Raw genomic sequence first — 14,017 nt, 5'->3', positions numbered from 1 at the left:
TAAAGATATAGTCATTAAAAAGAAACGCCGCTGTACAAAATGCGGCCCTGGATTCTCTTTTTAAGCCAGTAAACTCATAGGTACGGATAAAATCAGGTAGCGCATTCCGCAACTTAGCTGATACGTAAGAAAAAAAAGAACTAAGACCATAACTGGTTGTTCCAGGTTTATTGAGGGACAGAATGTAATTTCCGCGAAGATCATGCATAAGAAGGGGACGGGAGAGAAAACGTATACTTTTCAAATATAAATATCGTTATTCTCTTCAGTATTTACATTATTATACCGTTTCTTTGACACGAGAATTACAGCGAAATGAAAGCACAACTTTGTCGCGAATTTTCTATGATAAAAATATCTTCAGAAATCCAAAATCTAAGTTAACAGCACACACCAGGCCTACTCCTGAGTATCTGGCTAGAAATCATTTCCTCTGGCCGCGCTTCAGCCATTCGATAAGGGCCAGTCTCGTGCTTCTTAAGTTGCCTCGCTCATGCCCAAAAAGAATTCTGGGTAATTCTGCCATTCCATGACAAGGGAAGACTCCCGATTCTCCTTTCATAGTTTTTTCATAAGTGTCGTGCCACCCAGTCCTACCAGCAAAATACCGCATCGATTGAAGGTTTTAGCTTTCAAAACTTGCCCAGATTGTGCCAGTAGGTCCTGGAATTCGTCCACAGAAAGGCCAGAGAGACAACTTCACTCGTGAACCGCCATGTTTACAACAGAGCATTTTAGGCGTCCCAGTCTGCATGAAACCATCTCTCGCCTCTGTCTGAGACAACACCAGACACACACGGTTTTTACGTTACTTTTATGCTTATAAAGACAACTAAAATGTCAGTTGCTGCTAGAAAAAAAAAAAAAAAAACCAGCATGTTAATTTTTTTTTGGTAGGCTAGGTATCGAAGAGCCAGAACGTTTGCGCATGCGCTGACGGAATGTTTGAACAAGAGAGAAAAACGCAGTACCTCCAGACACCGGCGCTGGAGCGTCGTACCAAACGAGTCATCCCGGGATTTCGGCCCGTGCGATCGCTTTTGGACGCAGTTGGCCCTTCACTGCTTTCTGCTACCGACCTTGCCTCCCGGTACGGCATTGAGGGAGAGATATGTCGGCCCCTAAACCATATGTGACAAATCCCACGCCTACTCACAGCTCCAAACCGCCCTTGTCAATATAGCGTAACAATTAGATGGCTTATATATTCAAGGCCAAAGTCATTTTCTCTGTCATATGGTAAGCACTGGAGTCGCAGATTACAAAGTGTGCGCATGCGCCCTTCTAAAGGTAACATACATACAGTCATAAGCTTTTTCCGAATAATTACAGGAGCTAATATCTTCGAGACATTACATTTACAGCTAAAATACATACCATACACAGATACCTACTATTAAAGATATAGTCATTAAAAAGAAACGCCGCTGTACAAAATGCGGCCCTGGATTCTCTTTTTAAGCCAGTAAACTCATAGGTACGGATAAAATCAGGTAGCGCATTCCGCAACTTAGCTGATACGTAAGAAAAAAAAGAACTAAGACCATAACTGGTTGTTCCAGGTTTATTGAGGGACAGAATGTAATTTCCGCGAAGATCATGCATAAGAAGGGGACGGGAGAGAAAACGTATACTTTTCAAATATAAATATCGTTATTCTCTTCAGTATTTACATTATTATACCGTTTCTTTGACACGAGAATTACAGCGAAATGAAAGCACAACTTTGTCGCGAATTTTCTATGATAAAAATATCTTCAGAAATCCAAAATCTAAGTTAACAGCACACACCAGGCCTACTCCTGAGTATCTGGCTAGAAATCATTTCCTCTGGCCGCGCTTCAGCCATTCGATAAGGGCCAGTCTCGTGCTTCTTAAGTTGCCTCGCTCATGCCCAAAAAGAATTCTGGGTAATTCTGCCATTCCATGACAAGGGAAGACTCCCGATTCTCCTTTCATAGTTTTTTCATAAGTGTCGTGCCACCCAGTCCTACCAGCAAAATACCGCATCGATTGAAGGTTTTAGCTTTCAAAACTTGCCCAGATTGTGCCAGTAGGTCCTGGAATTCGTCCACAGAAAGGCCAGAGAGACAACTTCACTCGTGAACCGCCATCTTTACAACAGAGCATTTTAGGCGTCCCAGTCTGCATGAAACCATCTCTCGCCTCTGTCTGAGACAACACCAGACACACACGGTTTTTACGTTACTTTTATGCTTATAAAGACAACTAAAATGTCAGTTGCTGCTAGAAAAAAAAAAAAAAAAACCAGCATGTTAATTTTTTTTTGGTAGGCTAGGTATCGAAGAGCCAGAACGTTTGCGCATGCGCTGACGGAATGTTTGAACAAGAGAGAAAAACGCAGTACCTCCAGACACCGGCGCTGGAGCGTCGTACCAAACGAGTCATCCCGGGATTTCGGCCCGTGCGATCGCTTTTGGACGCAGTTGGCCCTTCACTGCTTTCTGCTACCGACCTTGCCTCCCGGTACGGCATTGAGGGAGAGATATGTCGGCCCCTAAACCATATGTGACAAATCCCACGCCTACTCACAGCTCCAAACCGCCCTTGTCAATATAGCGTAACAATTAGATGGCTTATATATTCAAGGCCAAAGTCATTTTCTCTGTCATATGGTAAGCACTGGAGTCGCAGATTACAAAGTGTGCGCATGCGCCCTTCTAAAGGTAACATACATACAGTCATAAGCTTTTTCCGAATAATTACAGGAGCTAATATCTTCGAGACATTACATTTACAGCTAAAATACATACCATACACAGATACCTACTATTAAAGATATAGTCATTAAAAAGAAACGCCGCTGTACAAAATGCGGCCCTGGATTCTCTTTTTAAGCCAGTAAACTCATAGGTACGGATAAAATCAGGTAGCGCATTCCGCAACTTAGCTGATACGTAAGAAAAAAAAGAACTAAGACCATAACTGGTTGTTCCAGGTTTATTGAGGGACAGAATGTAATTTCCGCGAAGATCATGCATAAGAAGGGGACGGGAGAGAAAACGTATACTTTTCAAATATAAATATCGTTATTCTCTTCAGTATTTACATTATTATACCGTTTCTTTGACACGAGAATTACAGCGAAATGAAAGCACAACTTTGTCGCGAATTTTCTATGATAAAAATATCTTCAGAAATCCAAAATCTAAGTTAACAGCACACACCAGGCCTACTCCTGAGTATCTGGCTAGAAATCATTTCCTCTGGCCGCGCTTCAGCCATTCGATAAGGGCCAGTCTCGTGCTTCTTAAGTTGCCTCGCTCATGCCCAAAAAGAATTCTGGGTAATTCTGCCATTCCATGACAAGGGAAGACTCCCGATTCTCCTTTCATAGTTTTTTCATAAGTGTCGTGCCACCCAGTCCTACCAGCAAAATACCGCATCGATTGAAGGTTTTAGCTTTCAAAACTTGCCCAGATTGTGCCAGTAGGTCCTGGAATTCGTCCACAGAAAGGCCAGAGAGACAACTTCACTCGTGAACCGCCATGTTTACAACAGAGCATTTTAGGCGTCCCAGTCTGCATGAAACCATCTCTCGCCTCTGTCTGAGACAACACCAGACACACACGGTTTTTACGTTACTTTTATGCTTATAAAGACAACTAAAATGTCAGTTGCTGCTAGAAAAAAAAAAAAAAAACCAGCATGTTAATTTTTTTTTGGTAGGCTAGGTATCGAAGAGCCAGAACGTTTGCGCATGCGCTGACGGAATGTTTGAACAAGAGAGAAAAACGCAGTACCTCCAGACACCGGCGCTGGAGCGTCGTACCAAACGAGTCATCCCGGGATTTCGGCCCGTGCGATCGCTTTTGGACGCAGTTGGCCCTTCACTGCTTTCTGCTACCGACCTTGCCTCCCGGTACGGCATTGAGGGAGAGATATGTCGGCCCCTAAACCATATGTGACAAATCCCACGCCTACTCACAGCTCCAAACCGCCCTTGTCAATATAGCGTAACAATTAGATGGCTTATATATTCAAGGCCAAAGTCATTTTCTCTGTCATATGGTAAGCACTGGAGTCGCAGATTACAAAGTGTGCGCATGCGCCCTTCTAAAGGTAACATACATACAGTCATAAGCTTTTTCCGAATAATTACAGGAGCTAATATCTTCGAGACATTACATTTACAGCTAAAATACATACCATACACAGATACCTACTATTAAAGATATAGTCATTAAAAAGAAACGCCGCTGTACAAAATGCGGCCCTGGATTCTCTTTTTAAGCCAGTAAACTCATAGGTACGGATAAAATCAGGTAGCGCATTCCGCAACTTAGCTGATACGTAAGAAAAAAAAGAACTAAGACCATAACTGGTTGTTCCAGGTTTATTGAGGGACAGAATGTAATTTCCGCGAAGATCATGCATAAGAAGGGGACGGGAGAGAAAACGTATACTTTTCAAATATAAATATCGTTATTCTCTTCAGTATTTACATTATTATACCGTTTCTTTGACACGAGAATTACAGCGAAATGAAAGCACAACTTTGTCGCGAATTTTCTATGATAAAAATATCTTCAGAAATCCAAAATCTAAGTTAACAGCACACACCAGGCCTACTCCTGAGTATCTGGCTAGAAATCATTTCCTCTGGCCGCGCTTCAGCCATTCGATAAGGGCCAGTCTCGTGCTTCTTAAGTTGCCTCGCTCATGCCCAAAAAGAATTCTGGGTAATTCTGCCATTCCATGACAAGGGAAGACTCCCGATTCTCCTTTCATAGTTTTTTCATAAGTGTCGTGCCACCCAGTCCTACCAGCAAAATACCGCATCGATTGAAGGTTTTAGCTTTCAAAACTTGCCCAGATTGTGCCAGTAGGTCCTGGAATTCGTCCACAGAAAGGCCAGAGAGACAACTTCACTCGTGAACCGCCATCTTTACAACAGAGCATTTTAGGCGTCCCAGTCTGCATGAAACCATCTCTCGCCTCTGTCTCAGACAACACCAGACACACACGGTTTTTACGTTACTTTTATGCTTATAAAGACAACTAAAATGTCAGTTGCTGCTAGAAAAAAAAAAAAAAAACCAGCATGTTAATTTTTTTTTTGGTAGGCTAGGTATCGAAGAGCCAGAACGTTTGCGCATGCGCTGACGGAATGTTTGAACAAGAGAGAAAAACGCAGTACCTCCAGACACCGGCGCTGGAGCGTCGTACCAAACGAGTCATCCCGGGATTTCGGCCCGTGCGATCGCTTTTGGACGCAGTTGGCCCTTCACTGCTTTCTGCTACCGACCTTGCCTCCCGGTACGGCATTGAGGGAGAGATATGTCGGCCCCTAAACCATATGTGACAAATCCCACGCCTACTCACAGCTCCAAACCGCCCTTGTCAATATAGCGTAACAATTAGATGGCTTATATATTCAAGGCCAAAGTCATTTTCTCTGTCATATGGTAAGCACTGGAGTCGCAGATTACAAAGTGTGCGCATGCGCCCTTCTAAAGGTAACATACATACAGTCATAAGCTTTTTCCGAATAATTACAGGAGCTAATATCTTCGAGACATTACATTTACAGCTAAAATACATACCATACACAGATACCTACTATTAAAGATATAGTCATTAAAAAGAAACGCCGCTGTACAAAATGCGGCCCTGGATTCTCTTTTTAAGCCAGTAAACTCATAGGTACGGATAAAATCAGGTAGCGCATTCCGCAACTTAGCTGATACGTAAGAAAAAAAAGAACTAAGACCATAACTGGTTGTTCCAGGTTTATTGAGGGACAGAATGTAATTTCCGCGAAGATCATGCATAAGAAGGGGACGGGAGAGAAAACGTATACTTTTCAAATATAAATATCGTTATTCTCTTCAGTATTTACATTATTATACCGTTTCTTTGACACGAGAATTACAGCGAAATGAAAGCACAACTTTGTCGCGAATTTTCTATGATAAAAATATCTTCAGAAATCCAAAATCTAAGTTAACAGCACACACCAGGCCTACTCCTGAGTATCTGGCTAGAAATCATTTCCTCTGGCCGCGCTTCAGCCATTCGATAAGGGCCAGTCTCGTGCTTCTTAAGTTGCCTCGCTCATGCCCAAAAAGAATTCTGGGTAATTCTGCCATTCCATGACAAGGGAAGACTCCCGATTCTCCTTTCATAGTTTTTTCATAAGTGTCGTGCCACCCAGTCCTACCAGCAAAATACCGCATCGATTGAAGGTTTTAGCTTTCAAAACTTGCCCAGATTGTGCCAGTAGGTCCTGGAATTCGTCCACAGAAAGGCCAGAGAGACAACTTCACTCGTGAACCGCCATCTTTACAACAGAGCATTTTAGGCGTCCCAGTCTGCATGAAACCATCTCTCGCCTCTGTCTGAGACAACACCAGACACACACGGTTTTTACGTTACTTTTATGCTTATAAAGACAACTAAAATGTCAGTTGCTGCTAGAAAAAAAAAAAAAAAAACCAGCATGTTAATTTTTTTTTGGTAGGCTAGGTATCGAAGAGCCAGAACGTTTGCGCATGCGCTGACGGAATGTTTGAACAAGAGAGAAAAACGCAGTACCTCCAGACACCGGCGCTGGAGCGTCGTACCAAACGAGTCATCCCGGGATTTCGGCCCGTGCGATCGCTTTTGGACGCAGTTGGCCCTTCACTGCTTTCTGCTACCGACCTTGCCTCCCGGTACGGCATTGAGGGAGAGATATGTCGGCCCCTAAACCATATGTGACAAATCCCACGCCTACTCACAGCTCCAAACCGCCCTTGTCAATATAGCGTAACAATTAGATGGCTTATATATTCAAGGCCAAAGTCATTTTCTCTGTCATATGGTAAGCACTGGAGTCGCAGATTACAAAGTGTGCGCATGCGCCCTTCTAAAGGTAACATACATACAGTCATAAGCTTTTTCCGAATAATTACAGGAGCTAATATCTTCGAGACATTACATTTACAGCTAAAATACATACCATACACAGATACCTACTATTAAAGATATAGTCATTAAAAAGAAACGCCGCTGTACAAAATGCGGCCCTGGATTCTCTTTTTAAGCCAGTAAACTCATAGGTACGGATAAAATCAGGTAGCGCATTCCGCAACTTAGCTGATACGTAAGAAAAAAAAGAACTAAGACCATAACTGGTTGTTCCAGGTTTATTGAGGGACAGAATGTAATTTCCGCGAAGATCATGCATAAGAAGGGGACGGGAGAGAAAACGTATACTTTTCAAATATAAATATCGTTATTCTCTTCAGTATTTACATTATTATACCGTTTCTTTGACACGAGAATTACAGCGAAATGAAAGCACAACTTTGTCGCGAATTTTCTATGATAAAAATATCTTCAGAAATCCAAAATCTAAGTTAACAGCACACACCAGGCCTACTCCTGAGTATCTGGCTAGAAATCATTTCCTCTGGCCGCGCTTCAGCCATTCGATAAGGGCCAGTCTCGTGCTTCTTAAGTTGCCTCGCTCATGCCCAAAAAGAATTCTGGGTAATTCTGCCATTCCATGACAAGGGAAGACTCCCGATTCTCCTTTCATAGTTTTTTCATAAGTGTCGTGCCACCCAGTCCTACCAGCAAAATACCGCATCGATTGAAGGTTTTAGCTTTCAAAACTTGCCCAGATTGTGCCAGTAGGTCCTGGAATTCGTCCACAGAAAGGCCAGAGAGACAACTTCACTCGTGAACCGCCATGTTTACAACAGAGCATTTTAGGCGTCCCAGTCTGCATGAAACCATCTCTCGCCTCTGTCTGAGACAACACCAGACACACACGGTTTTTACGTTACTTTTATGCTTATAAAGACAACTAAAATGTCAGTTGCTGCTAGAAAAAAAAAAAAAAAACCAGCATGTTAATTTTTTTTTGGTAGGCTAGGTATCGAAGAGCCAGAACGTTTGCGCATGCGCTGACGGAATGTTTGAACAAGAGAGAAAAACGCAGTACCTCCAGACACCGGCGCTGGAGCGTCGTACCAAACGAGTCATCCCGGGATTTCGGCCCGTGCGATCGCTTTTGGACGCAGTTGGCCCTTCACTGCTTTCTGCTACCGACCTTGCCTCCCGGTACGGCATTGAGGGAGAGATATGTCGGCCCCTAAACCATATGTGACAAATCCCACGCCTACTCACAGCTCCAAACCGCCCTTGTCAATATAGCGTAACAATTAGATGGCTTATATATTCAAGGCCAAAGTCATTTTCTCTGTCATATGGTAAGCACTGGAGTCGCAGATTACAAAGTGTGCGCATGCGCCCTTCTAAAGGTAACATACATACAGTCATAAGCTTTTTCCGAATAATTACAGGAGCTAATATCTTCGAGACATTACATTTACAGCTAAAATACATACCATACACAGATACCTACTATTAAAGATATAGTCATTAAAAAGAAACGCCGCTGTACAAAATGCGGCCCTGGATTCTCTTTTTAAGCCAGTAAACTCATAGGTACGGATAAAATCAGGTAGCGCATTCCGCAACTTAGCTGATACGTAAGAAAAAAAAGAACTAAGACCATAACTGGTTGTTCCAGGTTTATTGAGGGACAGAATGTAATTTCCGCGAAGATCATGCATAAGAAGGGGACGGGAGAGAAAACGTATACTTTTCAAATATAAATATCGTTATTCTCTTCAGTATTTACATTATTATACCGTTTCTTTGACACGAGAATTACAGCGAAATGAAAGCACAACTTTGTCGCGAATTTTCTATGATAAAAATATCTTCAGAAATCCAAAATCTAAGTTAACAGCACACACCAGGCCTACTCCTGAGTATCTGGCTAGAAATCATTTCCTCTGGCCGCGCTTCAGCCATTCGATAAGGGCCAGTCTCGTGCTTCTTAAGTTGCCTCGCTCATGCCCAAAAAGAATTCTGGGTAATTCTGCCATTCCATGACAAGGGAAGACTCCCGATTCTCCTTTCATAGTTTTTTCATAAGTGTCGTGCCACCCAGTCCTACCAGCAAAATACCGCATCGATTGAAGGTTTTAGCTTTCAAAACTTGCCCAGATTGTGCCAGTAGGTCCTGGAATTCGTCCACAGAAAGGCCAGAGAGACAACTTCACTCGTGAACCGCCATCTTTACAACAGAGCATTTTAGGCGTCCCAGTCTGCATGAAACCATCTCTCGCCTCTGTTTTCTTTCAAAGGGTTGCCTCTACCCACAATCCAGCTTAATGATGCCAGCCTGAGGGCTTCTGTGGACGAAGATGGCCCAAAAAACCACTTATAAAATGATAAACCTACCATATTAATTCGAACTCGCTTGCTCTTCCAATATTGTCACGTGATTTTCATACCTGAGCCCACATTGACCCAAAACAGCAGATGTTTTAATTCTTGCACGATCCCTTACACGGTGGATCCAAGTTTTGCAGACCTTTTATCGCCGAAAAAGTACAAAAAAAAAGCATACAAGCAGTTAGCACTGAAAAGGTTAACTAGTAAGTGATACAAAGAGTGGGGAATAAATATCATGACCGCGTCTGTGATCTACCGCAACATCTCATCGTTATGAAAAGTTCGTGTAACATTTATGACAAATTGTGGAAGATTACCGTCACGTCTATCACACGAATGGAAATAGCCAAAAACTTGGAATATTTAGAAATCTGCTCTCCAGTTCTCAGGTCTGTGTGGTGCATCGTTACTAAGTTATTTGTCGTTTCCCGTAACTTTGCAGAGTTTTGAATGGAGTCGCCATGTTGGTGCAACCTCCGTTGTGCACCAAGTTTTACTTGGTAACAAGTTTTAATACTTGTTTCTGTGAAGGATGCATGCCATCTTGTCAGTAAGTGTTAGATATTGAATAAGGCATTGGTTTGTGTAATAGAGCTCTTGTTGGCTTTGTTAGGAGAGGCTGTGAAAAACGGTAAGGCATGCCACGTCAAGAAAAGTTAACCGTTAGGCGTGAAAAAAATTAAAAGCATTTAGCGTGATTTTTTTTACTTTTAAAAGTGGAATAGGGAGTGTTTCGAAGTATTTAGAGACTTCAGGGCACTCGACACCGTTTTACCTCCTTTGCTCTTCTCGTGGACATTCAATCTCGCTGACAAGACAAAACAAGTCCCAAATAACCTCTAGCAAGAGAAGATGAGGTAAGAGAACGAACCCCCACGCCCATCACAGTTTTTAAAAATCTATTTTTGGTTTCGGAAAGCTATTTTAAGTTCTCGTTCCCAACGACACGCATTTTTAAAATTTCATTACGTCATTACAACTTGCCAATCAGGTGCCTCTCTAAGGAATAGCTGCGTAGCTAAGATTAGATTTTTAAAAAAACTGTCATTGGCCCGTGTACGGGGGATCCGTTCTTTGACCTTACCCTCTTTTGCCCTGTTGGAGGTCTTGACAAAAATGTAAATCGCATTCTGATGATCAATGACTTATCCTTTTCAATGTGTACTAACACCCTACTAACTAACTAACACAGAGAACCCCAAAAAGCAAAAAAATTTCATTTTCAAAGAGGGACATTTCTTTGTTGTTCATGTAAGTTAACCGTGACGGGAAAAAAATAACCATTAGCCGTGAAAAGCCAAATTTTCTAACCTTAGTCGTGAAAGCTATCCTCCCATTAAGACCCCCTTAAGAGGGTAGAATCCAAGGAAAGCTTCCTATTTTGTTCCTATTTTGGGATGATAATTTCTATTTTTTCCTATTTTTGGCCACTGTCATTCCTATTTTCCTTTTTTCTCGGAGTGTCATTTGTCACTTGACACCCTGGTAGATGGAGGTAGCTGAAAGTATATTATGACGTAAATGAACGTGAATGAAGGTAGATGAAGGTAAAACAAGATAGATAAAGGTAAATGAACGCGGATAAATGTAGCTGAAGGTAAATGAACGTGAATAAAGGTAAATGAAGATAATTGAACGCGGATGAAGGAAGATGTGGGTGGCTGAACGTAAATGAACGTGAATAAGGGTATATTAAGGTCATTGAATGTTAATGAAGGTAAGCTAAGGTATATGAACGTGTATGAAGGAGAGGATTCAGAGGCGAGCTTTAGCGATTATATTCCCCCCTATTCCTTATGTGAATGCGTTAACCAGGGTTGGTATTCCTACCCTTCAGGAGCGTAGAACAACAGCATGCACAAAGTTTGTACTGAAAAAGTCTCCCCGGAAAACCCGCTGCATTTTCTTATACATAAACGCATAATTAGCCAGTCCTCTCATTACAATCTAAGACCTAAACCTAATGCCACTTTGGTGACGAAGACTAACCGTTTCGGTAAGTTCGTTAGTGTGAAATATGCGACTGCTGCGTCAACGTAATAGTAAATCCAATATATCAATTGTATTGTTTCTTGCTATATCTATTTCTATTTATATAATTGTACTATAATCTATTGCTCTGACCAACACTGTAATTCAGTCCTTGACTGCGAGAGTGTTCAATATACGAATTTATTTATTTATTTATTTATTTTTTTGTTTATGAAGGTCAATGAACGTGAATGAAGGTATATTAAGGTGAATGAAGGTAGATGATTGCGATTGAAAGTAGACTCAGCTAGATGAAGGTAAATAAAGGTAAATGAAGGTAGATGAAGGTAGTAGATGAAGGTAGATGAATGTGAATAAAGGTAAATGAAGATAGATGAACGTGAATGAAGGTAGTTGAAGGTAGATGAACACGGCTGAAGGTAGATGTAGGTAGCTGAAGGTAAATTGACGTTAGTGAAGGTAAATGAACGTGAATAAAGGTAAATGACGATAAATGAACGCGGATGAAAAGAAATGTGGGTAGCAGAAGGTAAATGAACGTGATTGAAGTAATTATAATTTAAGGTAAATGAATGTTAATGAAGGTATATGAACGTGAATGAAGGCAGATGAAGGTAGATGAAGGTCACGAGATGAAGGTAAATGAACTTGAATGAAGGTATATGAAGGTAGATAAAGGTCGATGAAGGTAGATGTAGGTAGATGGAGGTAGATGAAGGTAAATGAAGGTATATGAAGGCAAATAAACGTGAATGAAGGTAGATGAACGTGAATAACGGTATATTAACTATAAAGGCAAATGAATGTAAATGAGGGTAGATGAATGTGGATGCCGGTTGATGACCATGAATGAAGGTAGATGAAAGTAGATTAATGTGAATGAAGGAAGATGAAGGTAGATGAAGGTAAATAATGGTAGAGGAAGGTAGATAAACGTGAATGAAGGTAAATGGAGGTGAATGAAGGCGAATGAAGGAAAATGAAGGTAAATGAATGTAGCTGAAGGTAACTGAACGTCAATGAAGGTATATTAAGGTAAAAGAATGTGAATGCAGGTTGATGAAGGTATAGTAAGGTAAATGAACATGATTGAAGGTAAATGACGGTAAATGAACGTGATTGAAAGTAGATGAAGGTATATGAGGGTTAATGAACGTGATTTAAGGTAGATGAAGGTATATGAGGGTTAATAAATATGATTGAAGCTAGGTGAAGGTATATCAGGGTTAATGAATATTATTGAAGGTAAACGATGGTAAATGACCAGGAGTGAATGTATATTAATACAGATGATGATAAATATTTATAAATTGAGGTGTATAGATGTAGGTAAATGTATATGGATGACTGAATTGTGGGAAACTGAATAATTTAGCGTGTCTTACGTTGTTGGGGACTCTTGGTGGGTATATACATGAGGTCTTTCCCATTTTTCAGCCCGAGCTGAGAAAGGAACGTGAGCATGCGCATCCGTGATTGTGTTTTCGCATCTCAGTAAATTTTCCCGCGGAAATTTGTGTTTTGCGCCCGGGCTGTAGTCCGAAGCTGGGAGGAGCCGCCGAACATTTGATTGACGGTAGCAAAAAAACGTATTTGTCGATTGAGCTTTGAATTTCAGATTCCGCATGTTATTGAAAGGCGCAGTAATAAAACAATCATTCCATTCGCACTTTTTGGATAGCCAACTCGGCGCTACGGGGCGTCTCGTTAGAAATTTGCTATCTCATATCCAATGCGTACTCATGGAATAAATGTTCAATAACTGACGCATAAAGAGCTAAAATCAAACAACTTTCTTTGATTCTTGGCAATACGCGAGAGCTTTTTTCTCCCATACTTGGCCAAGGTCACTGTTGTGAAGGCCAATGGGAGATTGTATTAAAACCCAATCCAAAGAAAGTCATCGCTGCGTAAAGGGAAATATGATATTTTTCTGGGGAAAAACCTGTTCCTAAAAATAAACTAACTCGAGAAAGGTTTGACTCTAGGAATTAGTAGACTGCGTGCAGTTCCTCTTTGTTTCCTTCGTCGATCTTGTGAGTGAGCGCGAAGCGCGAGTGAGCCGAAATGAGACTTCCGCTCGCACCAATTTCCAATTTCCGGTCGCTCGCACTTGTTCACAAGAACGACGAAGGAGATAGATTAAACTGTAGTGGAACGAGAGGCTCCCCTTGATGAGCTAACTTCAGCCTGATTTTTGCCGTGAACGCGATGCTGGGTTACTCTAACGTGGTGCTAAGTCGGAGGGGAGAAAAACACCAATATTTCGTTTTATCAAACACGCTGAAAAAAGTAACACAAAAGACTTGTAAACTGACGTTTCGAGCGTTGGCACTTCTTCAGGGCGAAACCATGATCATTTACCAATCAGAGCCTTGAAACTGGTTTTCAACAGTTACATCAGTGGCTTCATAGCTCAGTCGGATAGAGGATCGCACCGGCATCGCGGCATTTTTCAGGCTTCTCTACGCAATTGCTAAAATTGCGTTCATAACCGCGGGGATCATAGCTTCACTTGATTTTCAGGTACTATTGACCTTCACTTCCTACACTGTCCGAACTTTGTAGCTTGCTCACCGACAGAATCACAGTCTCTGGGGACGAGGATTGTGGCCCCTACGTAGGTGACAAAGTGGAATGGATGAAATGAATGTATATTTGAAGTGCAAATTATAGGCGAAAGAGAGAAGTGTTCCTCTTGTCTTCTTATAGACACCAGAAAAAATCAGGTGGCTCCAACGGAAGTGGAATGCAAAAGAGAGGTCTA

Source organism: Montipora foliosa, chromosome 11 (genome assembly GCF_036669935.1).
Source record: "Montipora foliosa isolate CH-2021 chromosome 11, ASM3666993v2, whole genome shotgun sequence".
NCBI classification, from domain to species: Eukaryota; Metazoa; Cnidaria; class Anthozoa; order Scleractinia; family Acroporidae; genus Montipora; species Montipora foliosa.
The sequence above is the reverse complement of the archived record's forward strand: the minus strand, read 5'-3'. Positions refer to the sequence as shown.